A 27,875-nucleotide genomic window follows, 5' to 3' on the forward strand; every position below is an offset into this window, starting at 1 on the left:
ACTTATTGCAGCCTCACTGTATCGCGGGATTTTTTAAAATATTATATTTAATTATTTATCACGGATTTTTCGCTATAAGGTTAATAAGGGACTGGGAATGATTTATAAGTGTGTGGGAAGGGTTTATAAAGCCTTAAAACATAAATAAGTACTAAAATAAATATAAGGTTCCTACTTCGTAGATTTTCACCTATCGTGGGGGTGTCTAGAACATAATAGCCATGATAAGTGAGGGAATTTTGTAAAGCTGAAACAAAATGTATTTACTACATGCAATATACTCTGATATTTTCTATTTCACTCCACTTCTTTCTTTAATGTGGGTAGTGACACACTAAATTAAACTCCCAGGCCACAAATGGGTCCCCACCAACCACTTGAAGCCACCACTGTAGCCCATGGGGACCTCTCAGGGCTTCCAGCTGGGGAGCAATGTGATAGGAGGGTGGGTTCCATGGTGCTTCTTAAATCTTCTAAGGGACAGCACCAATTTTGTAAATTTCCATTCTGTCATGTATTTTATTTTTTTAAATACAGTAAGAATGAATTATTAGAAAATAAAATAACAAAGATATACATTGAATGCAAGCCCCGGTTCGTACATCAGCTTCAGTAGGCACTGTGGAGCAGGGGCAGGAGCAGGCTGGGAGGTGGACTCCAGATGGGCGCCAGAGGAGGAAGGCGGCTTTGCCAGCCCTTTGGATGCCCTCAAGTCCTTGACATGTGGCCACACCTGACCTTCCAATCTCTGTCCTGCAGCAATTCCAATGTCCACAGTCTGAGGGACTTCACTGAGGACAAAGGGGCTGCTGTGCAGGCTCCTGCCCTGTCAACAGAGCAAGGCTGAGTTCGCATCCTGACTCAGCCACCAACTGGCTGCGGGCTGTGCATGAAGGACCTCTCCAAGCCTCAGTTTCCTCCTAGGATTGTCTCAGGAGGTTAATCAAGTAAATCCACATGGGGTTGGATGGAGGTGGGGCTTGGCCCAGGGCCTGAACCTCATTGACACTCTACCTTCTAGCTCTAGTGGTTATGCTGCTGCTGTCGCCTCTTGTCTTTCTGAGTTAGCCTCGTCCTCACAGGTCCCTTCTCTTTGCCCCTCACCCACCTCAGCAACTCACTTCTTCTCTGCCTCTCACTCTCAGAAGATGGCTGGTATCCTACCTGGCAGAGAAAATAGCACATACATGAGTGTGCTATAAATTTTATTAACATAAAGGATATTTAGCAATTTATAAATAATAATAAAATATACAGTACTCTATTATAAATTGCATAGCACAAATTGAGTCTTACAAATGCTTTCATTGATTTTTAGCCACCTGCTGAATCCATACCCAACCTATAACTGTAACTGACAAAGAAGTGTAGTTCCTATGTGAATGCTGCTTGAAATTTTTGTTTGTTCCAACTAGTAAGAAAAAAGTGACACAATGAAGACACATGTTGGAACTTCACTCATTTGTCAATGATGTGAGCAACTTCTTCACTGAATGAGATCATAGTTTTTGGACACTGGAAGAACTTTTGCTCAATTTTTCTGTTCCATTCACAATGCACTGGCTAAGGGCACAACATACATTTAAGTTTAATGTGCATTATTAACATATTTTTTATAACTTTCTTAAGTCTGGGCAGTCAACAAACAATAAATTAAGCCCTGATTTGTAGGTATTGCCAACTTCCATGTTGTAAATATTTCCGCCATGGCCAATTTCAAGCTATTAATATGATGTCACTGAATGCAGAGTTGGGAAGAAAAGCACAGTAATACATTATATAGTATTTCCACAGACATAATAGATGAAAATGATCTTAAAGCATAAATAATAAAGTATTACAAAATTCTTAGGAAGTGATGAATTTTGAGGATTTATCATTTTTAATATAATTTATATAAGTGTAATTTTATATAATTTAATTTTTTAATAATAGCTATGTTTAACTACTACATCATAAAATGCTCAGAAGTTTAACAGTCAGCTGTCAGGAGCTGATATGATCTGAGCACACCTGGATCTGACCCCGGCCCCCAGCTTTGAATGGGTTCCTCAAAAAGCTCTCCAAACCTGATGGCCCCTTACAATGGACATTTTTCAGGTCTTATAAGCAAAACGGAACTCATTTTCTTGCTCTCAAACCTCCTCCTCCCCAGAGCTGCCATCTTGGTGAGTAAGGACTTCCCTGTCCACTCAGCAACCCAAGCCAGACCACATGGGTCACCATCCAGCCACCTCCACATCTCCTCTAGCACCAGATCACTTCCCCCCAGCCCTGCCCCTGCTCTCTATCCCCTGGCCTGCTCGAGATCACACCCCCATCACCTGCTCCCTGGGCCCCCATAGCCTGGCACTGCCTGCTTTCCTCCTGGCATCTGAAGCACTCATTATGTCCTACGCAGGTGTGTGCTGCGCAAAGCCAGGCTTTGCAGAGCCCAGCAGACACTGTCCCTTCTCCAGTCATCTGTGACATGTCCTGCACACTCGATCTCTGCTCCAGCTGCAGAACTAGCTACAGTTTCCTTAATACCTCCCGCTCTCCCAGATCTCCATCCCTCGTGCGTGCCTGCCCCTGGAATGCCCTTCTCCATTCAAATTCCTGTTTCACAAAGTCTTAGTCCTTCTTTAGAACTCACCTCAAATGTTAGCACCCTGTGAGCACCCCAACCCCAGGGAGAATTCATTCATTTTCTCATTTATGCATTACTTCATTACTAATATTTGTTTAGTGCCAACTATGTGCCGGGGTCTGTGCTAGATGCTGGGAGTGCAGGAATGAGCCTGGCTCTCAGACAGCTCTCAATCTAACAGGGAGACAGAGTGAGGGTGATCAGCACCCTAGTAGACAGAGCTCTGCAGAGGGTGCTGGAGAAGAGCAGAAGGGGGCACCCTTACTCAGGGTCCCGGGGTTTGTAGCCCTTGAACTGATCTTTAATGGGTGGGTAGAAGTTAGCCAGGTGAGGGATGGGGAGAGTGCTCCAGGCAGAGAGGAGCAGATGCAAAGGCCCAGAGGCATGAGAGTGCTGTGTTGGGAGCTCCAGATAATTCAGTTTGGCTAGTCCTCGAGGGTCAAGAGGGAGGCAAGACCAGATCCACAGGGTTTTAATTGGCACATGGAAAAAGCCAAAATGGTGATGTTGGCAGTGGTGACGGCAATGGGAGCAACAGAAGTCTTCCTGCTCCAGAATCACAGGCTTTTCGGGTAGCTCAGTTTGAGAAATATAATGGAGAAACGCAGGATGAGAGGCAGCACATGTTTGAGAGATGGGATTGGATAATGCAGCTAAGAAATGCCACAGGCCGCCTTCAGTGCCAGTGCTGTGGAAGGGAGCACACAGGTCAGGAGCAAGTATAGGTGTGGAATCAGTAGTACCTGGTGACCACCTGGAAGGGAGCACTGAGGGGGCAGCCCCAGTTTCTGGCCTGAGTGACTTGGGGGGTGATGGTGGCATTATCTGGAGTGGAAGCCCCGAGGTGTGGTTTTGTGGGTGACCATGAGTTCATCCGGGGACATGCTGATTTTGAGGTATCCAAGGAAAAGTTCACTCACCAGTTGGAATCCGGACTTCAGGAAAATTCTCTGGCTGAACGATGGAATTTGGAAGTCATCAGCAAGTCAGTATTTGGGAATCATCTCCCTCATGGAGGGAGGGAGGTGACTGAGAGGAGGAGAGGGTCCCACACAAGCCCTGTGGAATTCTGGCATGTAAGGGGCCGGCCATAGACGAGGAAACAGAAGCAGTGAGAGAGGAAGGAGGCAGAGAGCTGACCAGGGTCCTGGAAGAGAGGAGAGTGGTTCAGGAAGGAAAGGGTGCTTAGCGCAGACCAAGTGTGGCAAAGACTGAGAAGTACCTGAGGACTTTAGCAATTTGGGGTTCATGGGTGGCCCTGGTGACATTGGGTGAAGAAAGAGTAGCTGGCAAGGAAAAGGGCAGGACAGCAAAGTGAAGGAGGAGGTTGGGAGCTGGGACGACGGCCACCAGGGGCATGGGGTCCTGATGGAGATGAGCAAGGGAGTCGATCCACAGCCCAGCAGAAATATTAGCCTTGGCCAGGAGAAGAACTGCCTTTACGGAGATGTGCCAAGATACTGGGGTGGAACCGAGGTAGAGTATTCAGATGGACAAGCCAGGAAGGCAGTTGTCAGTGTGGATTCTCTGGGAGTCAGAGGCCAAATGGAGTCAGAAGTACAAGAGATTTAGTGGAGCGGTAATACCTGTGAAAGAGAGGGCAAGGGAGCCGGAGGAGGCAGAGAAGGTTTTCAAGGGGAGAGCAGGCAGGAGGACAGGCAGGCAGAGCCTCAGACCTGGCCCAGAAGTGACCGAGTCCTCACACCCCTGCCATGCTCACCGTGGGCTGCAGCTGGGGGCTGCGAGCTGACCATGCTCCCCCCAACCTCTCAGTTTCCCTCCGGCAGGAAGGACTGAGCAGCACCCCTCCATGGCTGCCACAGCAGGATGCTTCCCATCTGGTAACATCTGACTCCTCAAAGAAGTAGGATTTGGGTTGTTTGCCCGAAGTGTGGTGGGGAGATTATGGGGTAGATGACCACAGAGGAGGCTTGGAAGAGTTCGAGGGAAAGGGGAAAGGCTGATGCTGTTGGGTTGATTGGAGGCCTAGTTTGTAGCAGCTCCCATCACCTCATTGGGGAGATGAGGGTGGCAGGAGATTGATCTCAGCCAGAGCTGGGATGTCCTAGCCTGGTTAGGGGCAGTGGAAGACAGAAGAGAGAGGGACTGGCAGGTTTGGGGAAGACGTGTCTGACGTGAGTGAAAGGGGCCTTCAGGAGAGGGAAGTGAAGACAGGCTGGAGGGGTGGGTGCTGGGGAACCTCCAGATTGAGGGCAGCAGTGGTGGGAGTTGTGGATGAAAACTCTGGAAAGGAGAAGGCTAGGATCAGAAAGTGGGGATTCTGGAATTGATTTAGAGCCAAGGGAGAACCATTCTGGGGAACAACAACATCAGGTGGCTGAGGAGGGCATGGAGCCATGAGGCCAGGCTGTCCCAGGATATGGGGTCATGGGTTGATGGCATGTTTATGTTCCTGTCACATCCCCTGTCAGCTAGCTGCCCTGCACCCCTGTGACTGACAGCCCCCAGAGCTCCTGGGGACAAGGCTGGTCCTCGGGCACAGAGCAGGCTCTGGTCACATGCCTGAAAGGTCCCCCATCCTTTAACAAATTGATTAATATGGAAAGCACTTGAGAAAAAGATTGTTTGTAGCAGATAATTTTAATTTGCCAAGAGACTTTGCTACCAGATTAGAGACAGAGACCAAGTCCATGGTTTTCTCTCTGTGATTTCACGTTTTTGTTGGTAAACTGTGGCCTTGCTGAGCAGTATAGGGGAATGGAGTGGAGAGTGAAGGGGACATGAGCCAGAATGCCCCTCATTGTGCCAGGCACAAATTAGGTGCCCCAAAATTATTTCTTGAATGACAGGCAGATGAACATGAAGGAATGGCCAGGATGGCCTATTTGATGTCTCCCTACCCTTTCCCCATGGTCAATGAATTTGCTTTTGGGCTGAGCCAGGGTCCCTTTCTAGACGTTCTTGGGGCCACAAGCATATGTCAGAAACTGCACACCTCCGGGCACAAGGGGAAATACCTGTCCTTACTCAAAAGTCACGGGAAGTTGCCAAATGGGCCGAAAGAAGAACCAGCACTCTTGTTGCTCTCTTCTGTCTCCCACACTCAGGCTGTTGCTTCATGGAGGGTCAAAACAGGCAAGATAAAAACTGTCCAACTCATAGCTCCAAAGAAACAGGAATAGAAATGTGACCCAGCTGCAGCTCTGCCCACTTAGTCCCATCTCTCCCATTGTGTGGCGTGGGGAGGCCCCGACCCAGGATGGGCAACCTCTGAGGTCTGCGCCCTGCTTGGCCAAGGTCTCTGGGCTTCCATTTTGAGACTATGCTGATCTCCCGTGAGATCCAAATCTGGTTTCATTTCTAGACAGTGGGCCCAGTTGTTTCTATCTTCTCTAACAAAAAGTTGCGTCTACATTAGGGAGGGGTGGAAACCCAGGATTCTGCAGCCCCCGCTCGCAACTGCTGGCTTCCCAGAGGAGCTCTGGTGGCAGTTTTCTTTGGCAGCCAGGCCCAGCCTCACATCGCCTCACTTGCTCCAATCTGATCTTGGTGAGGCAGCAATGTGGTTGGGCGGCCTTCACCCCCACCCAGTCCCAGGGGCCTGGAACCAGTCAGGAGTCAACTGCAGAGCCCTGATGTTGAGTGGAAGCTCTCAGGCAAGCCATGGGACTCCCTGGATACTCTCTCCTATTCAGGAGATAATATAACCAAGACCCATTCCTGGCTATAAAACACATCCTTCCTGGAACCTGACACCCAGCCTTTGCCCTGAGGTGATTTTAGATCATTACTTGTTTAAGGCTCTCCAGAATTATTTGAGCAAATGAATGAATGACATTGACACCGAGTCAGGGGCTTTAAAACCTGTACACATCTGGGTTAAGAAAACCTTTTACCAGGCTCTTTCATTTCACCCAGAGATCCTGCCTCACCCACCAGTGGACTACCATGGCAGATCCCCTCCCTCCTGGGTCACACACGCATATGTGCACACACACTGAAGAAGCACAAACTGGACAAAAATGTAAGAATTCAATTTCACCTAATCATTATTTTAATGATGGGATTTTCCATTGTCTAAAAAGAAGATCACCACCCCCAGGCAAGCATATGTACAACAACATAAAGGTGCTGGCAGCAAGCCCACGGTGGGTGGGAAACCACCGGCAACGGGAACCCTGCTCCCCTCTGCGAGCTCTGCAATTGCTGCCGAGCTGACGTTCCTGCTCCTCCAACCACTGTAAGTTGTGTAAGATGCTGTCGAAAGAGCACAGGGTTGAGAGGGAGGAACCTCACATTCCAAGCCCACAATGGGTCCGAGTAGCTGTGTGACCTGGGGTGAGCTCCTTAGCATCGTTGGGCTGTCCTGGTTCCTTCTGTAAAATGAAGGATGACCTACAGAACTTCTGTCTTAGATGTCCACAGTACACACAGCCCGGCCCAGTACAGCCCAGGAAGGGCTTAATGAATACAAATGGAAAGAAATGGCCTAGTATGCTTTTTGTCAGTATAAACCCAAACCTGGCTTAAGATTTGGTTAAATAAACTACCATTTCTCTACAAGGCCATCAGGAAAGTTGGATAAAATACATCTTTGAGGTCACAAGTCTTGAAATTTTCTCTTTCTCCAAGCCAATTTTTAGCCCTTGGGGTGAAGGAGAGAGAGGTGGAAAAGAGAAGTAGGAGTAACTAAGGGGGCAGTGGAGGGACTGATGTGACAGAATCACTGAGGGGAAGGCTTGTTGGTGTCACTGTGAGCTGAACCATGCCAGACTGTCTTGGATCTGTCTCTAGGTGGTGAGACCCAGATATGGGTCCCTGCCCTTGGGTGGCGCGTGATGACAGTGGCATGTGTCTGCCCAGAGATGGAATGTAAACCCAGACATCGCTTCCCAGCAGGGAGCAGGCTGAGGTGCTCCCAGACCACCTCTGCATGAACACACTGGCTGTGGGCCTGTCCCACCATCGGAGAAAGGAAGACAGCCCTCTGCAGGGCAGCCTGGAGTGATGAAAGGCTCAGCTTCAGAGTCAGGCCAGCTCTGCCTCTCACCTACCTTGTGGTTGTGGGGGAAGCTACCTGAAAACCGTTTCCTCTTTCATAAAAGAAAAACAATAGGGCCAACCCAACAAGCAGTTATGCAGATGAAATGAGATAACGCAGGGAGAGCACTCAGGCCAAGCCGAGAGCTAGCTTATGTTTATCATGATGATTACACAGAGCTACCAAAAAACCTCTCACAGATTAGACCAACAACAGGCCTCAGTAAAAATCTGTCTTCCTGGTCAGGTCACATGACTGGACAAGGCCAGGAACTCCGAAATAAAAGAAAGCCTTGATCCTGCCGGGAACTGGTCAATTCTAGGACTGTGAGTGCCCACAGCTGCTTTAGAGGTTATGGAACCCACCCCCTCATCCACAGCTGAGGGACAAGGGGTGATGGGTGACATGCCTGAGGCCACACTGCAGGTTTGTGACACAACTGGGACAAGAGGACATATCTTCCAGTTTCTTCTTGGTGTGGCTATTATTTTCTCAGATGTCAATTTCTGTTTAGATGGTTGTGTTTCTCCTTTCCCTCCCCATTTCGTGGTCTTGGATCTGTTCTCTTTGAGTAGCAGGACTAGACAGAAGTCATCCTCAGGCCCTTCTCTCCTTAGTCTGTTTCCCTGAGCCTGGGCTCCTTGTAGACTCTGAGGGGAATGTCTTGAAGGTGCCTTGGGAGAAAAGAAATGATAGGGAGGGGGACAGGGGGAACAGGGTGCGGGAGAAGGATGGAGACCTGGGTTCTGCGCCTCCAGGAAAGGGCAGGCCTTGGAGGTGGGGGGTGGGGGGCAGGGCCCTGGGCACAAAGACCTCAAGCATAGCCTGGGAGCAGAGTCTGAGCCTTGCAGGGGCACCTGGGCCCATGAGAGCAGACTGCCCACAGAAGTGCCCCTTTCCTGGGCAGCCCCAATAGCCTCCTGGTTTCTGGTGTCCACTATGGAATTTCCTCCCTAGTAGACAAGATGGGATTTCAGGGTTGGAACTGAGTTTATCTCAAAAGCATTTCTTGCCCTCCTGGGATGGTGGATTGAGATTCATACTGCCCACATAAGGCACTGCTCAGTCCCCTTTGCAACATCGTTCCCTAAGACCATACTACCCATTTGTACGGTGCTATACAAAGTGCCTTCCCAATTGTCCATTCGGTCCTTGAGATTCTGTCTGTCAACCAGATGAAAAACTAGAACTCAGAAAATGGAACAACTTGCTCGAGTTCACATAGGTAGTGAGAACTAGGATGAAACCCTACATCTCCTGACTTCTAGATAGTGATCTTTACAGCATATCACTGCTCACTCTGTCCAGCCACCAGTCAAGCCTGCTCTCTTGGAGAGCATCACTCACTTTCACCCAGGTTCCCCCATTGGATAGGCCTCCAAGGCAGAAACAAGGCCTGAGGGCACATCTACAAAGGCCCGCCCTCTACCCTCCCAGATGCCCCTGTCTTGGAGACTGCAGGATACCGTAACAGCTCTCTAGGTGCTTGCCTGACACTGATTGTAGGTCAGCCTGAATGGAAGCCAAAGGCCTAGATGTTAACAAAACCCCTACAGCTGATTGGGAAAACAAAATAGAACAAAAAAGTACAACTGGCCAACAAACAGATGAAATAATTGGTAAACCCACTAGCAATTAAGAAATGCTTAGTAAATTTGTGTTATTGTTGTTGCTGTTATGCCTATTAGGTTGGCAAAGTCCTTTTCTCCCTAGAGTATTAGTGGGAATGTAAATTAAAACAACTTTTATACACACACATACTTAAAAGTATTCATACCCTAAATACAACATGGGTGTCTTGCATTGGATCCTGTAATGGAAAAGGGTCATTAGTAAGAAAACTATTGAAAGCCAGATAAAGCCTGGAGTTTAGTTAATAGTAGCATACCAATGTTAATTTATTAGTTTTGACAACTATACTCTGGTTAGATAAGATACTAGTTGGGTGAGGAGTACATGGGAACTCTCTGTACTGTCTCTGTAAATCTAAAATTATTTTAAGAGAAAAGGTTTAATTTTTTAAATATTCACATTCTTTTACCCAGAATTTCACTTCTAAGAATTTATCTCAAAACTTATCAGAGATGTAGATGGACATTTACATACAAGGATATTGCACCACTTAGGATAAGCACAAAATGGAAATTATCTACATGTCTAAGAATATCAGGTTGGCTAAATAAGTTACAATGTAACCAATGATGATAGAATCTGGTCAGAAAGAATCACATTATAATAATATTTATCGATATGGAAAATGCTTACAATAAATGGTAAAGTAGTAGAATGAGGACACAAAACTATATATATTTTAAGCTCAATACAATTTTTAAATGATGTACCTAAGCAATAAGGAAATATACTAGTATATTAAAGGTATTTATTAATGGGTCATATAGAGTGCATTTTATTTTATTCTGAATACATATATATATTATAAATTTTCTACAATGAACATGTTATTAATAATCAGGGGGGAAAAGGTATCAAAAATCCCCAACCCATGGTAGTTCCTCAAAATTTTAAATACAGAATTACCATATGACCTGGCAATTCCACTACTAGGTATATACTGAAGAGAAGTGAAAACCTATGTACACAAAGAAAACTTATACATGAATGTTCATAGCAATATTATTTGTAATAGCCAAAAAGTCGGAATAATTCACATGCCCATTGGGATAAACAAAATATGGTATACCCATACAGTGGAATATTATTCAGCAATAAAGAGGAATGAAGTACTGATGCATGCTTGAGCATGGATGACCCTTGAAAACTTTATGTTAAATGAAAGACACCAGACACGAAATGCCACTTATTATATGATTCTACTCATATGAAATGTCCAAAATAAGCAAATACAAAGAGACAGAAAGTAGATTACTGGTTGCCAGGATCTGGGGGGTAGGAAGTGACTACTAATGGTCCAGAGTTTCTTTTTAGGGGTGATGAAATGTTCTGGAATTAGATAGTGTTGATGGTTCCATAGCCTTGTGAATATACTAAAATTCCCTGAATTGTACACTTTAAAGGGTGAATTTTGTGGTTTGTGGATTATTATTATTTCAAAAACAGAAAAGGGAAAGAAAAAAATTTCCCTACCCAAATGCCACACATTTCACTGCTTCTCTTAATTTTCTTTAAGAAAAAGAAAGTTTTCCTTACTTGTAAATGATGCTCAGGCAGGTAGACCAAGCTGCCCCCAAGTAGGCAGAGCAGGTGGCCATCTGTTTATGTGCTGGATGGAATCCTGGAAAGGTCTTCCTTCTTCACCAGTTCATTTGTCCATTTGTTCATTCACTTCTTCCTTCCTTCCCTTCCATACTAGAGCTAAACTGCCCAGGGGGAGCCCACAGTGAATAGCTAATCTTTAGTTATCCTTTGAAACAGACACCTTGTCCCATTAAATCTCCCCTATTAAATACAAGTTGCCTGGAATTTTAAATTTACTACCTGTGTGGGAATTAATTGACTGGAGCCTTCTAACATACAGCTGGCTGAAGGAGACACAGGAGAGAAGATTTAATAAGAGCAAAGGGAAAGGAAAGGTACCTCTCAGAATGGACACTGGTCCTAGGAATGTCACTGACCCCTGTGGGACAAGGGCCTGAAATCATGGTCATTCTGCCCAGCATCACTCACACCAATAGAATAAAACTGCGTCCGGTAAAGCAGATTAGAAATTTTCTTTGGCCATGGAATGGAGCTTGTGCTGCTCTAAAGATCCCTTCTCCCCGATTCTGGGGAGTTAGGAAAGTCTGGGTTTGGGATGAGTTGGGGGGATTAGGGGGAGAGATTTTTGAGGAAAGGGTGGAGAGTTCTCAGACCTCCAACGGAGCATGTGCAGTTTCCAAACATGCTTGGAACATGCGTAGCCAAACATCACATGTCTCATTTTGACGTTAAGTCTCCATCCCTGGGCGTGATTGTTAGCATGCTAATAAATGAAAGTTCATCAAAAAGTCACTTGGGAAGGGGTTTCAGATGCCATCTGAGGGAGAACTCCATCTCCTAAATTCCCAGTGGGACTGTCAGCACAGAATCCAAACTAGCCAATGAAACTCCATCTAGAAATCACACCAGGAGGCTAGCATTACCCCTGCCCAAAGGCAGCCTTCCTGTTCCTGAAACCCTAGCCCAACTTCCCTGGCTTCCCTGGCCTTCCTGAGCAAAGATTCTTCTAAGCTTTTTTTTTTTTTTGGCTTATATTAGGTAGAGTCAAACTGATAAAGTATGCAAAACATGATGCCATGGTACCAATAATTCCCATTATTTACTGAGTATCTACCATGTGCAAGAACAGTGTAGGACCCATCACATACATTAATCTAATTTTCATCCCACAGATGCAGAAACTAGGACTACTCAGAGAGATGAATACTATGTCTAGAGTTCCACAATTAAAGAAGATGGAAAGGGAATGCAGGTCCAGTTTGATCTAGCTTCCAAGTTTAGGCTCTTTTCCTTCCTTCCTTCCTTCCTTCTCTCCTTCTCTTCCTGTCTCTTTCTTTTGGATTTGAACCCTTGGACAGAGAACTGATTAACCAAATTCTTCAGCTCATGGCACTTGATCACCATTGGTCCACACAAAGCCCCTCTCTTGTTTATTATCCAAGTTATTATTTTATTATTCTCCCCCCTGCACTGTACCACCTTCCCACTGCTGAGGATCATGGCTCACCTACGACAGGGTCTGGCGTCTCACTGACAGGTGTTCAGATATTTGGGAGACTCAGACCTTGAGTTTCTTTGTTTCCTTAAAGATCAAAATCCAGTTTGACCTGGTAAATTTTTATAGGTGACTCTCCAGCACTCACATCAATTGGCCAACCCATCAGTCATGTTGTGGGCTCAGTTCTGGGCTGGAGTGAAATGTGGAACTGGTAAGAAAGGAAAGACCCAGTCTTTACCCTAAGGAAGTTTAAAATTCCTATATCTGTCCACTCAGCAAATACTTATGGTGCACTGACTTCATGTGCCAGGTCCAGAGATAAAAAGATGAATGCAACAGTTCATGTCCTCTGAGAGCTAAAGCCCAGGGGGGAGAAGACAATTAGGCAGTTAGACCTGTGTCACAAGGCTGTGGAAGGGCAGATACAGGCACACACAGAACCCAGGCCTGGGCATGGCTCAGACAGTAACATAAATCCAGAAGTCAAGAAGAAATATAAACCTATAAGTATGACTGTTTCTGCGATATGCCTCAAATGTATAAGTACAATAATGATGGGTAGGATTTTCATCAGATTTGGAGGGGAAGTGTGGGATGGCTAAACTTAAAATGCAAACTTTATGGCATGTAATAAATTAAATGTGAGAAGCCTAGGGGCACACCACAGAGAAGGAAGCAGTCATCCAAGACTGGACCTGTGGACACGGGGGCCAGGCGGGCCTGACTCCAGGCCTGTCTGGGTGTCGAATGGGACACAGGAGCCCCCATAGGCAGACGCCCTCACTTGAGAATAAAAACAGGGTGTCTAATATGAATCCCAAAGACTTAGCACAGAAGGCTCTGACCTGCAGGCGGCAGTCCTAGCTGGGCTGCTCCCCACATAGGTAACTCCATATGGGGTAAATGGATGTGGGGGCCATTTAGCCATCAATAGTGACTGTCCTTCTGAGCAGCACAGCTGCCCAGCAGGTGAGAAGGCAGCAGCAGGCATGCCCCGCCCTGCCCCGGGCAGAAATTAGTGTGCCGAGAACAATCTGCTCACTGGGGGCTGCCCCTTGGGCTAGGAGAAGGCCTCCCAGAACTACAAGTGCTTATGGGGACACCTAAAAGGTTCTATAACTCAGGCCCAGCTGTGTTGAGGGAGGGAACCACACTTGGAAGTGAATGAAAATTTTCCAGACTTCGTCCATGCAGCGACCACAGGATGTACTAGAGGTTCTGACACTGGACTCCAGAGCCCCCTCACTCAGGGCCTGGGAAGCATTTGACCCAGACAATGAAGGACATCAGAACTCCCTTCTGGGGGCCTCGCTGCTGGTCTTATGCTGACTGGGACCACTGATTGGGGCCCGGGGCACATGTGCTTCTCACGAGAAGCCAGGAGGGTGGGAGACGATGGTGAGGTCACTCAGCGGGGAAGACTCTTGTCCTGCTCCAAGCTGGAGCTGAAGAAGGGTCCCCATCTGCACAGGGCCATAACACATGCCGAGTAACACCATTCCTCCCACTGCTGCCAGTGCAGGCGGCCAAGGCTGGGGCTCCCTGGGGAAGGGGAGTTAGAATGGTGAGGAAAGCCCTGCAGACATTGTGGGCCCACCTTTGGGCCTAGAGGGATGAGCCCTTGGGTTAGGAAGAAAGGGAAGGGAGCAGGAACAGTGCTGCAGGATGAGGGGACAGCCTGAACAAAGGTGCGGAGGTGGGAACAGGGTATCTGATCTGAAGCCCAGCCTAACTGAGGAGGAAAGGAGTCCTGGAGAATAAAAGGCATCCCCACCCCCACCCCGCCAACCTGCCAGTTCCTCCCTGCCTTCCCTACAGCACCAGAGGCAGAATACGCCAGTGTTCCCTCAAGTGTCAGGTCCTCCAGGCATCTGCTATCTCTTCTCCTACCCCCCACGCACAGGTCAGACAGTCAAACTCCAGGATCCACAGGAAATAAGGTGGGTTTTCACGGCCAGTCACAACGTCCCTTCCTTCCCATTCCTCTGGGACTCCTGATTCTTTATCTTGTATCTAGATGTACTTCTTCCTTTCACGGAAAAAATATCATCACACATACAGCCCTACACCTGCTTAAAATTCTCCAGCGACTCTTCACTGCCTGTGGGAGAAAAGCCCAAACCCTAGGCCAGGTCAGCTCAGCCGCTGCAGCCCCCTCTGGCACTGCCACTCGGTTCAGGGGCTTCCACCCCTCCTGCTCTTTGCCTGTGCTGCCTCCTCTGCTGAGAAGGCTCTTGGCCGGCAAGCACCAACTTACACATTTCCTCACAGAAGCCTGCCTCCTGGTCTAAACCAGGAATCCCTTCCTGCCCTCTCTCCTCAGACCCTGTTACTTCTGTCACACCATTCATCCACTTGCTGAAACTGTATGTCTCTTAACTTCCTGCTCATTGTCCACACCGGAGGGATCTGCTTCTCAAGGAGAGGTCTCCTTCCATTCATCCTGATTTCCCAGAGCCGGCTCACATCCAGACATGGATTTGTTTCCTAAATATTTAAATGACACCCCTCTGACTGTGTCCCTCCCCCCCTGCCCTCCCCACAGCAGGCTGCCCCCTTTCTTGTTCTTCAGCTTCTCATGTCTGTTAACCTCCTGGAGCCACCCTGTAGTCCTCTTCATCTCAGGTGCCGTCTACAGGCCTAGCACACAGTAGGGCCTCAAAGCAAAGAACTTACATGCTGAATGGTTTCTGCTTAATAAGTGTGGGCTTCCTTGTAAGGTGGTTAACCGCCCACCACAGGAAATTCTTTAGGCAGAGGCTGCAGACACCATATGACAGTTTTTTCAAACTCTTTATGATCCATTACTCATGCACATAAATATCGCACTGAAAACAAGTTTCACAAAATGATACATTTTTTTCTCCATAGTATACCCTGGTATTTGTATTGTTTCACTTTTTATAAATGCTAGTTTTAACCACTAAAAAATGGTGACATGAGCCACAAACAGGTAGAGACTCAAAGACTGAAAAACAGTCCTATGCTAGCCAGCATCTCAGACTCCTTGACCTCCACAGTGCCACCACTGCCTCTTTAATGTAGCTCCTTGACACCAGTGGGCACCTCTAAGAAACTTACCTCATCAATTTTCTTAGAATTGATCAGAAACTAGAAGGGAAGTTTCTGTTGATTGGGTGCCAGCTTCAGGTAGGAGAGCTCCCTGATAACAGTTGCCCAGAGACCAAGGTCTCCCATTCATTCAACCCAACAAATATTTACTGGGTATCCATTATGTGCTGAGCACTGTCCTAGTCTCTGGGGACAGAGCCACAAACAAGAGATTAAAGGGAAAAAAAACCTGCCACAATAATGATGTGGAGAAACTGAAACCCTTGTGCATTGCTGGTGGGAATGTAAAATGGTACAGCCACTGTGGAAGACAGTATGTTGTTTATTCATACTGGGCTGGTATGGCTCAGTTGGTTGGAGTGTCATCCTATAGACCAAAATGTCACAGGTTCAATTCCCAGTTGGGGCACATGCCCAGGTTGTAGGTTCAATACTGGTTGGGGCATGTACCCTGGTCGGGGGCACATACAAGAATGGTATATACCCAAAAGACTAGAACAGATATTTATACACCCATGTTCACAGCAACATTGTTCAAAATAGCCAAAGGGCAGAAGCAACCCAAATGTCCATCAGCACATGAATGGATAAACAAAAGTGGTATGTATATGCAATGGAATATTATTCAGCCTCAAAAAGGAAGGAAATTCTGACATGTGCTACCACACAGATGAACCCTGAAGACATCATGCTAAGTGAAATAAGCCGGACACAAAAAGACAGATATTGCATGATTCCATTTATATGAGATTCCTGAAATAGGCAAATTCATAGAGAGAAAGTAGAACAGTGGTTGTCAGGACCTGGGGGGAGGGAGGCTGGGGAGTTATTCTTTAATGGATATAGAGATTCAGTTTGGGAGAACGAAAAAGTTCTGGAAATAGATGGTGGTGATGAGTACAGAACAATGTGAAATGTACATTTAAAAATGGTTAAAATCGTAAATTTTATGTTATGTATATTTTACAATTTTAAAAATTAAAACCCTGCTACCTGGACCTTATGTTCTAGAGCAGTGGTTCTCAACCTCCTAATGCCGCGACCCTTTAATAGAGTTCCTCATGTTGTGGTGACCCCCAACCATAACTGAAGCATAGCGATTAATCACAAAAACAATTATGTAATTATATGTGTTTTCCAATGGTCTTACGCGATCCCTGTGAAAGGGTTGTTCGACCCCCAAAGGGCTCTCGACCCACAGGTTGAGAACCGCTGCTCTAGAGGCACAGACCTGAAGAAGAGAGCTCATTAACAAAGAGTAGAGTTCACTCTCCCCACCTCAGAGCAGAGATCATAAACTACGTACACCTGGCTCTGCAGAATCCGGATGGGTGGTAGGAGGGGGTGAAGAAACAGGAGGTCACACACAGATCCCCCCAGACTCTCTTCAAACAGAATACTTCTCCTTGTTACTGTCTTCAGTTTTAAGCATGTTCAGATAAAGTTTTGTCTGGGAAAAAAGGCCACCACATATCTTCAGCAATCGTAACAAAGGAGCCGATGTGGTAGGAGATGCTGATGATGCTAAGGCTTTGCATGTGTGGGGTCAGCGGTATGTGGGAAATCTCCATACCTTCCTCTTAATTTTGCTCTGAATTTAAAACTGTTCTAAAAAAAAGAACCAAATAGCCTTTAGGAGAAAAAAAAGGCCACAGCAGCTTAAAAATGTTTTCGTCTAAACCACTGCCTCCCTTCTCTAAAATGACCGCTAGTTCAGAGACATTTCCATAGAGTGAGCAGGCAGGGACCTCTTTGTAGGAGAGGTCCCCCAAGTACTCGCAGGCAGGTGTTGGCTTTGGGAGGAGGGTCCCATGGGTGGGCAGGGGTTGGAGGAGCAGGAGACCATCCTGAAAGAGCAGGGTCCTCAGAACCCTCTGGCCCTTTCCCTAGGCTGGGGTGGTCAGGTATCAGATCTCTGGCTACATCTCCTCCCAAGGGCAGAGTTCTCGGCTGAGTCACCTCTGGTCTTGCCCGGGGTGGAGTAAGGAAATGGCACTTGATTTTGGCCTTGGAAGCCTTGGCTTCACGTCCTGACTCTGCCCTTTATATGATACATTATGTCCCAGCCTGTTTACTTAGCTGTAAAATGGGAATGACCTGGCACCTCCCAAGATATGACATGCATGACTGGAGGACGCCCAGCACAGCGCCAGGCCCAGAGGGGGTGTGCCCAGGAAGCTTTAGTGTCTGGGCCCTAAAGCTAAGGAATAGGGGCTGTGGGCCCCAGCTGGGCCTGGGAGGCCCCAAGGCAGGACCCTGTACCCTCAGACCTGCCCAACTGGACTGGCCAGTTCTAGCGTTTTCTTAGAGTAGAGAAGGGACAACTCGTGCACGCTGCCCCCATAGCAAATAGCCAGGATAGCACTGGACTGACAAGACGGCAGCCCTGAGATGCCTGAAAATGCTTTGGCGCCAAGTCATGGTTTCAGGAGCTGGTTTCTGAGGAAGGTGGCCTGGCTCACCACCCACAGGAGCCTTCCCCAAGCCCCATCTCCACATGAGACTGTTCTGCACCTTCCACACTGGGCTGCAACTTCTTAAAGGCAGGGATCCAACCTACTCATCTGTACTCTCCCAGCACCCACAGATCAGTAACTGTGAGATAAATCAGTGGTGGTGGTGATGATGACAGTGATGGGGACGACGAAAATCACAGCAGCAATCGATGGCTCTTACCACAGGCATGGGTCCTAGCAGGTGTGTACCATAGACATGATACTAATTTTCAGTGAAGAAACTGAGGTGCAGAGTAACTTGCCAAAGGTCACACGCAGAGTCACAGAAAGAGGACTTGAATCCAGGTGCCTCAATCTGTCCTTTATTTTACTGCTACTCCAAAATGCTGACTACTCATGGCCAAGGGACCCTAAGGAAGGGACTTTAGAATCCTCAGGTGGCTTTCTCAAGCAAGCCCTGCAGTGCTCTCTAAGATGTCCTGGCAGAGAGACCATTCCAAGGCTGAGCAAGCCTTCCATTAACAGGGAAGACCCAGGGCATCTTTCCCAGAGGGAATACGGGCCTCCTTCCCTCTCACATGGCCCACCTTCTGGACATACAAAATTGTTCCCTCCTTCGCCCTCAGGTGGCTCTTCAGGTATCTGACCCATCTCTCTGCCCCTGGCTGACAGTCCCTGCCTCATCATCCACTCCTCTGTCCCCAGACCCTCTCCCTGCTGGTGGCCTGCCCTGAAGTGTCCTACTTGGTTAATCTTCATGACCCTGTGCCCCACACTGGACCCTGTGGCCTGGGGGACAGGGAGTGGACATGGGCTGCATCCCTAGGTCCATGCCTCCCATGTGTGTCTAGACTCTTCTGAGTCAACACTCGTGGTCCACAGTCTGTTCTATGGAAAACAGTCCCCTAGGGTCCCTCCACAAACCCATCTCTATGTACCTGGATGAGTTATCTTGTTGAATCCAAATATAAAGTGTTATATTTTCCCTTGTAAAATTCTCTCCTTTTTTCCACCTTAACAAGACTGGTTTGAATCCTGACTTTGTCACCGTAAAGCCATTTCACTTCTTTCTCCCAGGGCTGTGTCATCTGCAGCCTAGAGAAGCCTACCTGTAGAGTCTGTCTTTATTTATTTTTTAAATTGCTGAACAGGACAGGTCTCAGTTTCCTATTCTGTGTTTAAATCTAGGACTAGTAAATGGACTTGTCCATGTTTACAACAACCTCTCCCCAGAAGTGCTGCTTCAGGGGTGCGAGTCAACTTGGATGAATGTGACAGGTGGCGAATGTGAAAGGTGGACTCTGCCCCATGAAGGGGTTGAGGGGGTTCCACTAACCTCTTCTCTACTATCGGGAGCTTCATTTCATCCCATATGATCTTTGTAACTTTCTCCCCGTTTCAGGACTATTCTCAAGGGAGGCAAAGTTGGAAATAATTGGGAACTGGGAGCTTTTCTTTCTAACGTTAATACTTCATGGCTCCTCCCTGTAGCAGAGGGCATCTTTGCCCTGTTCACCCCTTGCTCGAGACAGACTTCAATAAAGAAGCAGACAAGCAGCCTTTGCACTGGCCAGGCTTCCTTCACAATCACTACTAATTCTGGACTCCAGTCTTTCTGTATGTTCTGACATGTGTGCCGCACACCAGGTATCGCATGTGTATAAGAAAATGCGTAAGGTTATCAAAAATCTAAGCCCCTCTGTCTTCCTCTTTTGTCCCCCTCCCCCCGTTACAATCATTTGTGGCTTCATCAGAATCTAACTTCCACTAGTTAGAATGCTTGTGTTACAGTTGGATGGTTTTTCTCTACCCCTCACATTATTATATTTGTACTGAAGAAAATAATTCCATTAGACAGCTTCTTAGAAACACCACTTGACCAAGCCCTGCTCCACCTAGCCTTGGGGAAATGGCTGTGCAAACCTCTGAAATCTTTTCACAGACCTTTGATATTGTACCTTAGTTTAATATTGTTATTTTGTCCCATTAGGAGAAACGGTGTCATCATTTTGTAATCAAAACAGCATTTATTTGTGCAAATATCAACAATAGGATAGGTAAGGTATTATTCATGCTTACTGTAGAATAATCTATTGATAAGACAGAAACCTCCTGCCGTGACACATCTCCAGCCCCACTGCCTTTGCCTTAATGTCCGCTCTCTCATATTGTGTGGAATAAATAACCCTTGTCTCAGAAATACCTGGCTTTTCTTTAAGGTCCTCTCACTGACTGGAACGCCCCTGCTGTCACCTGACGTGACTCACAGAAGCAGATGTGGGAACCGGTGGCCAAGGAGCCAGAAGAGGACAGGCTACACAAAGCAGCGGACACCTGGCCCTGCCTCAGTGAGTGGGCTGCCTCAGGCAAAGCAGTGAAGAGGGTGGAGTTCGACCTCCCAGCATTTCCCCATACACCCTGCTCCCTGAAAACCCACCCCAGCCCAAATACTCAGTGGCTTTTTCCTGCCCTCTGGTCACTTAGGCCACCCAGGCATGCCACCCCAGGGTGTGTCCAGCTCAGAGTCCCCTCCCGAAAACTATCTTCAGCACATCAGGGAGCCACTAGCAGCAAGCTTTCAGACGGGAAAGGACTGATTCACAAATTCACAGTGGTGAACAAAGGGCTCCATCTATAACAGAGGGGTTTTGGGCTGGAGGCAGACTAGGGCATGTGGGTGAGTGGGTGGCGACTCTTGCCCCATTCTCTGACATCACAGCATGCTTCAGACCCATGACAGGTGTGACTAGCTTTAATCAGGAGCAGTTCAATTGCATCGAAATTATCCAGAATCACTGAGGTTCCCATGAATTAATTTTTCTGAAAAGTGAAACTTTAATTGCCAAAACACTGTTTTAACCACTTTAAAGGGAAATCTTGCTACAATGTGTCCCATGGTTCCCTAACACCTTAAAAAAATCCTTTTCCACTGATGTGGTCAATGTTATGGACATTTCCTATAGAACTAGAAAATAACCTGTGTTTCCTTCTCATTGTTTCTCTGTCCTTCTCCATGGCCTTCACCTTTCTGTTATCTATGAATCCATCTCTAAAAACCAACTACCATCACCATGCTTCCAGGACACTTCTTTTCTTCTGCAGTGTGTTGGGAAATCAGAGAGCCACTCTTCTTAGAATAGTAGTGTGCTAATAAATGGCAACAGAAGTTGGAGGCCCTCAGCAGGGTAAAACACCTGGTTTAGATGCAGGGATTTGACTGTAGCTATTCTGAGGATTGTATTCTCAGTAACTCTCAGTTCAGGAGTCAAGTCCAAAGAGAAATGAGGCTCCTGGAACGCTCCTTGCATGTACAATATTTATTATCCATCCTCTGACCGGTCAGATGTCTCTTTGTAATGCTCCATGCAGGATCTTCATGTCTTGTTCTTCCTCTCTCTGTTATTCATAGCCCCCCACAGGGGAGCCCAGCTGCTGAGCGCATGCTAGGCCTGTGAGCTTCATTGAGAGGGCTGAGATATTCAGCCCTGTGGCATCTGAAATGGACCTGGCATCTTTCTCTCGGGTGTCTGGAGTACTTTAGAAACTTTCAGCCTCCTTCCGCAGCATGAGACACCATCTGTGACCATGGCCCCTTTATGAGACAACCAACCAGGGCCCTGAAAGGAGACTCCATGGAGAGAACAGAGCATCACCAGGTGGATCGCTACCAGGAGCACATGGCTGCCGGAACCATCATCTACCAGCTCTTCAAGGGGCCCAGAGGACAACGTCTGGACAGGGCCATTTGGCCTGTGTTTGAAGTTGTTCTGAACAGTAATGATCTCACTCTGCAGTTTTCACCCTGTGCCCTGTGATCCATTACTGCATAGTGAAATCAGTTTAGTGGGTCACAACCAGCATTAACAAAAAAAAAAAAAAAAAAAAAAAAAAATATATATATATATATATATATATATATATATATAACAAAGTATCCAAGTGCTTCACACACAGGAGGGTAGGTACTGTTTACATAAACGTTTGCTTCGGTTTTCTGTATTGGTATGCAGGACTGTGTGGTGGTTGGGACATGAGATGTATTTCTCCCTGGGAGTGGTTGGCAGGGCGGTCTAAAATGTAGTGAGCTGATACCCATCCAAATGGAATCTGTTCAAGGCCCTAAAACTGCCTCACCTGTAAGGCACAGGAGTCGGGGAAGCATTCTTGGAGAAAGTGGGGTTCACTGTGACATAAGCAGAAACAGGGAAAGGGGTGGCAGGACAGAAGGAACAGCACAAGCACTGGCTTATCCTGTGGAAAAAGGAGTGGGGCAAACAAGGTCCAGGAGAAGCCTGTGAGGGGAAGCTGTAGACACCACCCTTCTTTGGGGAAGCAAACGGAGGAGGGGTCAAGGCTAGATGGGTGAGAGAAGGAAAGCCCATTTGATTTAAAAGACCCATTTTCAATGTTACCTTTAGGGGATACTTAATAGCAGGGTAGTCAAATGGGGTATCAGGCCTAGTACCCCTATCTCTCATTGATCCAGTGAATACAGTCTAATAGTGTCTGATTTTCTTTTGTCAATTTAAATTTAACTTTTAATTAAAATAAAAATCTACTTTCTCAGTTATACTAGCCACCTTTCAAATACTCAATAGCCATGTGTGGCTAATGGCTACTGTATTGTATAGCACAGAACATTTCCATCAATGCAGAAGGGTTTACTGGACAGGGATGTCCTAGAATGAGCAAATGAATAATTCATCCCAGGTTCACCTTCCCTCAGGGAGGTAACATCTTCCATGATTCCCATTACACCTGTCGTTCTAAGTGCAAATGTTTCTGGAAAAGGTGTTGAAATGGCTTAAATTCTTACCAAAGAGTAACTAGTTGGTCTCAAGGACCTGAAGAGTCAGAGTCTAAGAAGCCATCCACCGGAGGCTGAGTATGTATGGCAGCAAGAGGTGGGGAGGGTGAAGGGATGTCGGAAAATGAGACACTGCCCTAAGACTGTCCCATCTGAGGATACTGACGGATAAGGATTAAGCGCCTCCACCAAAAGATGGGGTGAACTGCGAGTCCTAGGGAGAAAGGAAATGACCACTGTTAGCATTCAACTTCAAGTGAGAAGACTGAGTTCATTCCCCAGTGGTCCTCAGCAAGGAGGGTATTATATGAAAAACAAGCACTTTTTATTTCTACAGAGGGATTAAGGAGTGAAGGTTTGTAAAGTGGGAACTTGTGAACTTGGCCCTCTTCTGTCCTCTACATTCACTCAATGACCAGGCCCAATGATCTATCTCCTTCATACCAATGACTCCCTGAAAAACAACACAGGCCCAGGCCTAGAGATCCAAATACTAACTTATTTCCACCAGGAGCCTCCACTTAACAATCCCAAAGAGAATTATAACAATCTCTGGCCACTGCTCCCCCTATTCTGGTTCATCCTCCACCTGTTTGCTCTATTGTCCGGGTCAGTACCCTGTGAGTCACCTCAGACTCTTCCCCTCTCTTCCTTGCTCCCTCACTTAAAGTTACCAAATCTTGGCCTTGAATCTGTCCTGCTCTGTCCTTCTCAGCCCTCTCTACCACAGGGGCTAGTCACAGGCACCTACAGCCCAGTGATCCTTAACCACAAATAAGCAACAGAATAACCCAGAGAGGAGTTTAAAATCTAGATTCTGACTCAGTACATCCGGACAGGTTGGGCATGTGTATTTTGCAAAAGTGCCCCAGGTGATTCTGATGCATACCCTTCATTAAGAACCACTGCCTCCTCGTCGTCATTATTAATAACAACAAAAACAACAATTAACATTTTTTGTGCACTTACATGTACTGCCTCATGTAATCTTCACGACAACCCTGTGAGGTAGAAACTATCATCTGTGTACTCCCATTTTACAGTTGTTGAAACTGAGGCACAAAACTCCCATGGCCAGTAAGAAGGAGGATTGGAACATGACCCACCACCCCTAACCATTCTGCTCCCCACACCACTGTATAGATTTGACATTTGGCTCCCACCTTAACACCCTTTAGAGAGTTCTAGAAAAGGGTGGCAGCTTGGAGACATGCTCATGATTGCCCTCTCCACCCAACCTCCCACCAACAGCTTCTTAACTCTAAAAGAAATATCTCGATAAGGGTGGTAGCTATATAGTGTACACACATGTAAAAATTCACTGAGATGGATACTTAGGATTTGTGACTTCACTGTATGTTTGCTACTCCTCAATAAAAAAGATAATGAAAAAGTCACTTAAATAAGAAAGGACCTAACAAATGTGACATAAGGAGAACACTCATGCACAAACACAACTAGGAAAAAGCCCTCACAGTGCAGGTAATTATGAAGAATTTTTTCTAGAATAACACACTTAAGAACAGAATAAGAAAAAATCTCCAGAATTAACCCACAGGAAATCCTCAGAGGAGAACAGGCTTAGAAAAAACACTGGCTGGAGGCAGGATCCCCTGCGAAATGGACAGGAAAATCCCAGTATAGCCTGACTTGGCTACAGTGGGGAGCACCTGGCTGATGCTGTAGCCACCACAGCAGTATGGACACAGGGGCTCTGGGGGTGTCTACAGGACTGTCTGGGCCAGAGTCTGGGGGATGCCCCAAGTGCCGGTCAATGGCAGTGAGGGGCTTCTTCCTAATAGGCCATGTGATGTCTGTACCAAGAAGAAAGTCCAGCCCCATCAAATCCAGTTTTATGGTATGTTTGATTCTTAGGAACAGAAAAAGTCCAACTAGGGCCATCTATTTCCAGCTCCCACTGTGCAGAGCAGGGCTTCGCATAATGATTTTGAAGGCCACCCTAAAAGAGCAAAGAAAATTATGAAAAAAAAAAGTGTGATGAAATATATACCTTATGCAAGCACCTACTATGAAATATTAAAAGAAAATGTGATCCAAACAGATGGAAGCGGCCTTCCCGGGCCCAGGGAGGGAGGGAGAAGACAGACAGGGAGGTTGCTGTGCCACGCTCGGTGTCCTTGGCTCCGGCCGGGCTGCGCCCCGCGCCGCCTTCGCCGCGATGAAGCGCCCTTGGGAGGAAACGACCTCCGAGAGCGACATGGACGAGACCATTGACGTGGGGAGGGAGAACAATTACTCGGGGCAAGAGTTCTAGCTCTGTGATTAGATCGAATTCTCCAACAACAACATCTCAGATTATGGCAAGAAAGAAAAGGAGAGGGATAATAGAGAAAAGGTGTCGAGATCGGATAAATAACAGTTTATCCGAGTTGAGACGACTGGTGCCAACTGCTTTTGAAAAACAAGGCTCTGCAAAGTTAGAAAAAGCTGAAATATTACAAATGACAGTGGATCATTTGAAGATGCTTCAGGCAACCGGTGGTAAAGGCTACTTTGATGTCCATGCTCTCGCCATGGACTTCATGATTCATGAGCATTGGCTTCCGAGAATGCTTAACCGAGGTGGCGAGGTACCTGAGCTCGGTGGAAGGCCTGGACTCCTCGGATCCACTGCGGGTGCGACTCGTGTCTCATCTCAGCACGTGTGCCTCGCAGCAGGAGGCGGCGGCGATGACGTCCGCCCTGGCCCACGACCACCACCAGCTCCATCCGCACCACTGGGCCGCGGCCTTCCACCATCTCCCCGCAGCCCTGCTCTAGCCCAACGGACTCCACGCGTCGGAGACAACCCCGTGTTGCCTCTCCACAACGTCAGAAGTGCCTTCTGCCCATGGCTCTGCTCTCCTCACGGCCACGTTTGCCCACGCAGATTCTGCGCTTCGGATGCCGTCGACGGGCAGCGTTGCGCCTTGTGTGCCACCCCTCTCCACTTCTCTCCTGTCCCTCTCAGCCACTGTCCACGCAGTCGCTGCAGCAGCCACCGCAGCGGTGCACAGCTTCCCTCTGTCCTTCGCAGGGGCCTTCCCAATGCTCCCCCCAAACGCAGCTGCAGCAGTGGCCGCCGCCACAGCGATCAGCCCGCTCTTATCCGTATCAGCCACATCCAGCCCTCAGCAGACAAGCAGTGGAACAAACAGTAAACCTTACCGGCCCTGGGGGACAGAAGTGGGCGCTTTTTAGGTTTTCACTGAACTTCTTGCAATAGTAAATGAATGTCCTTCATTTCAGAGTCAACTTAAAACCTCTGCACCCTGAAGGTAGCCATACAGATGTCTACAGATCCGCAAAGCAACAGTAAAGCTATTTGAGACATAAACCTCACAAGTGGAAATGTGGTGTTACCTTTTCTTTTTCTTTTTCTTTTCTTTTTTTCTTTTTTTCTTTTTTAAGGCAGCTTGGTAACTGACATCAGCAACTTTTGAAAACTTCACACTTGCTTCCATTTAGAATTTTCCTGGAAAATATACAGACGTCCAGCAGTGCATCAGCATATCAAAATTGGAGAAGAAAAATGCCCTGAGTTCTCTTGAAACTAGATGGAAAAAAAAATTATATTTTATAAGTGCCTGAGCTAGTGAAGTTTTTTTCTGAACATATAACATTGCACAAGTAAAGAGCGTAGACCTTAGGTTAAGAAAAGAAAGGGACAGAAGTCTTGTGTTAAGTCGCAGACATACAATGCCAGAGAAGAGTACCCTGTTGAAACCAACAGGTTTTTATTGGCCAAAAGGATTGCTGAGAATAATTTTCAAGTTGAAAGTCCTAGTTTTATCTTATTTTGCTTTCTTTGTACAGACTTGCCAAGTGGCAACAGTCAGTAACAAATTGGTATCAGCAATTATTCCCTCAGTACTCAGATTAACAAGCGTTCTGTCCTGCCTGCAAACCTCTAGGCACCTTTTTCCTTCATGGCTCAAAATATGGTGCTTCTTTATCTAAACCATACATTTCTAGAGTGCACCAAGGAACATGTGCCTGCTGTGTGCCCGCCAGAGGCAATCTGATTCATGCCAACTTGAAAATTCCCATTTGTAAAAGCTTAGATTAATTTATTCAGTTTCATTTAGACTATTTTCACATATTTATCCTCTTCATTTTGTCCTGATAACATGTACTATCAATTCTTGTCATCCTTTTGGGAGAAGTTGCATTTCTGGAGGTGATGACACAGGGAGATTGATACCATTGGGAAAAGAAAAGCCACGATTTTTAAATGCTCTTTGTTAAACTTAAGATTGTGTTTAATCCCCAATCAAGATGAATGTATGCAGTGGGATGTATCTAAATTAGTTTTGTCCATGCCTAGACTAGTGCTACATAATGGTGTTTTGGTTTGGTTTTGTCTTATTTTGTTTAATGACAAAATCTCTAACACATTGAAACTGAGCACGTGAGATTTTATGTTTGAAAGATAAGACACAGCATGTATGTATTATTATGCACTTCATTTCTCTGCTGTGTGGAGAAAGCAATAAAAAATGTTAAACATTATGCAAAATTATACTTTTAAATATTTGTTTTAAAATTACTGTACCTAGTTGTTTTTGTTTTGTTTTTGCATTACTTTGTAACTTTTTTCTATGCAAAAGTCTACGTATCACTAATTAAATGGAGTCCTTGTTGAAAAAAAAAAAAAGAAAAACAGATGGAAGCGGCAATTAACTGGAACAGACCACAGAGACCAAAGCAGACCCAGATATGCATAAAACATATTGTAAGATACAGGTAGTTTTTCAGATCAGGAGGGCAAGGATAGATATTTTAATCATTGGTGACTTCAGCAAAAAGAAGTTACATCCTTAATTGTCACAAATCACCAAAATACCACAAATTCCATCTAGATTAGAAGTTAAATCTATTATTATTTTTTAAATTTTATTGATTATGCTGTTACAGTTGTCCTAATTTCTTTTCCCTCTGCTCCCCCCACCCTGTGACCCCCCTCCCTCCAGTTGTCCCCCCCCTTAGTCCATGTCCATTGGTTATGTATATAGTTCTTCTCAACATCTTCCTGTTTACTCCATTCCCTCCTACTATGCTTCTAAATTCCTGCATCATCTCCCTCCCTTTTCCCCCTTTACCCTCCCCGCTGACCTCCCCCCAAAATGTTCCCCATACCTATAATTCTTTTTCCCCTCTCGTTGCCTACTGAATTTGCCTTTGTTTCAGTTCCTAGCTTCTGTTGTTGGTTGTTGTGATACAGTTTTCATTTT

At 46.4% G+C, this 27,875-nt stretch overlaps 1 pseudogene; it reads left to right on the plus strand.

Moving 5' to 3' along the window:
- The first annotated feature begins 24,782 nt into the window (after positions 1-24,782).
- LOC150006166 (hairy/enhancer-of-split related with YRPW motif protein 2 pseudogene) lies at positions 24,783-25,897 on the plus strand (annotated as a pseudogene).
- The last annotated feature ends 1,978 nt before the right edge of the window (positions 25,898-27,875 follow it).

Source organism: Furipterus horrens, unplaced genomic scaffold, assembly GCF_987537825.1.
Source record: "Furipterus horrens unplaced genomic scaffold, mFurHor1.1.pri manual_scaffold_6, whole genome shotgun sequence".
In the NCBI taxonomy this organism is placed as follows: domain Eukaryota; kingdom Metazoa; phylum Chordata; class Mammalia; order Chiroptera; family Furipteridae; genus Furipterus; species Furipterus horrens.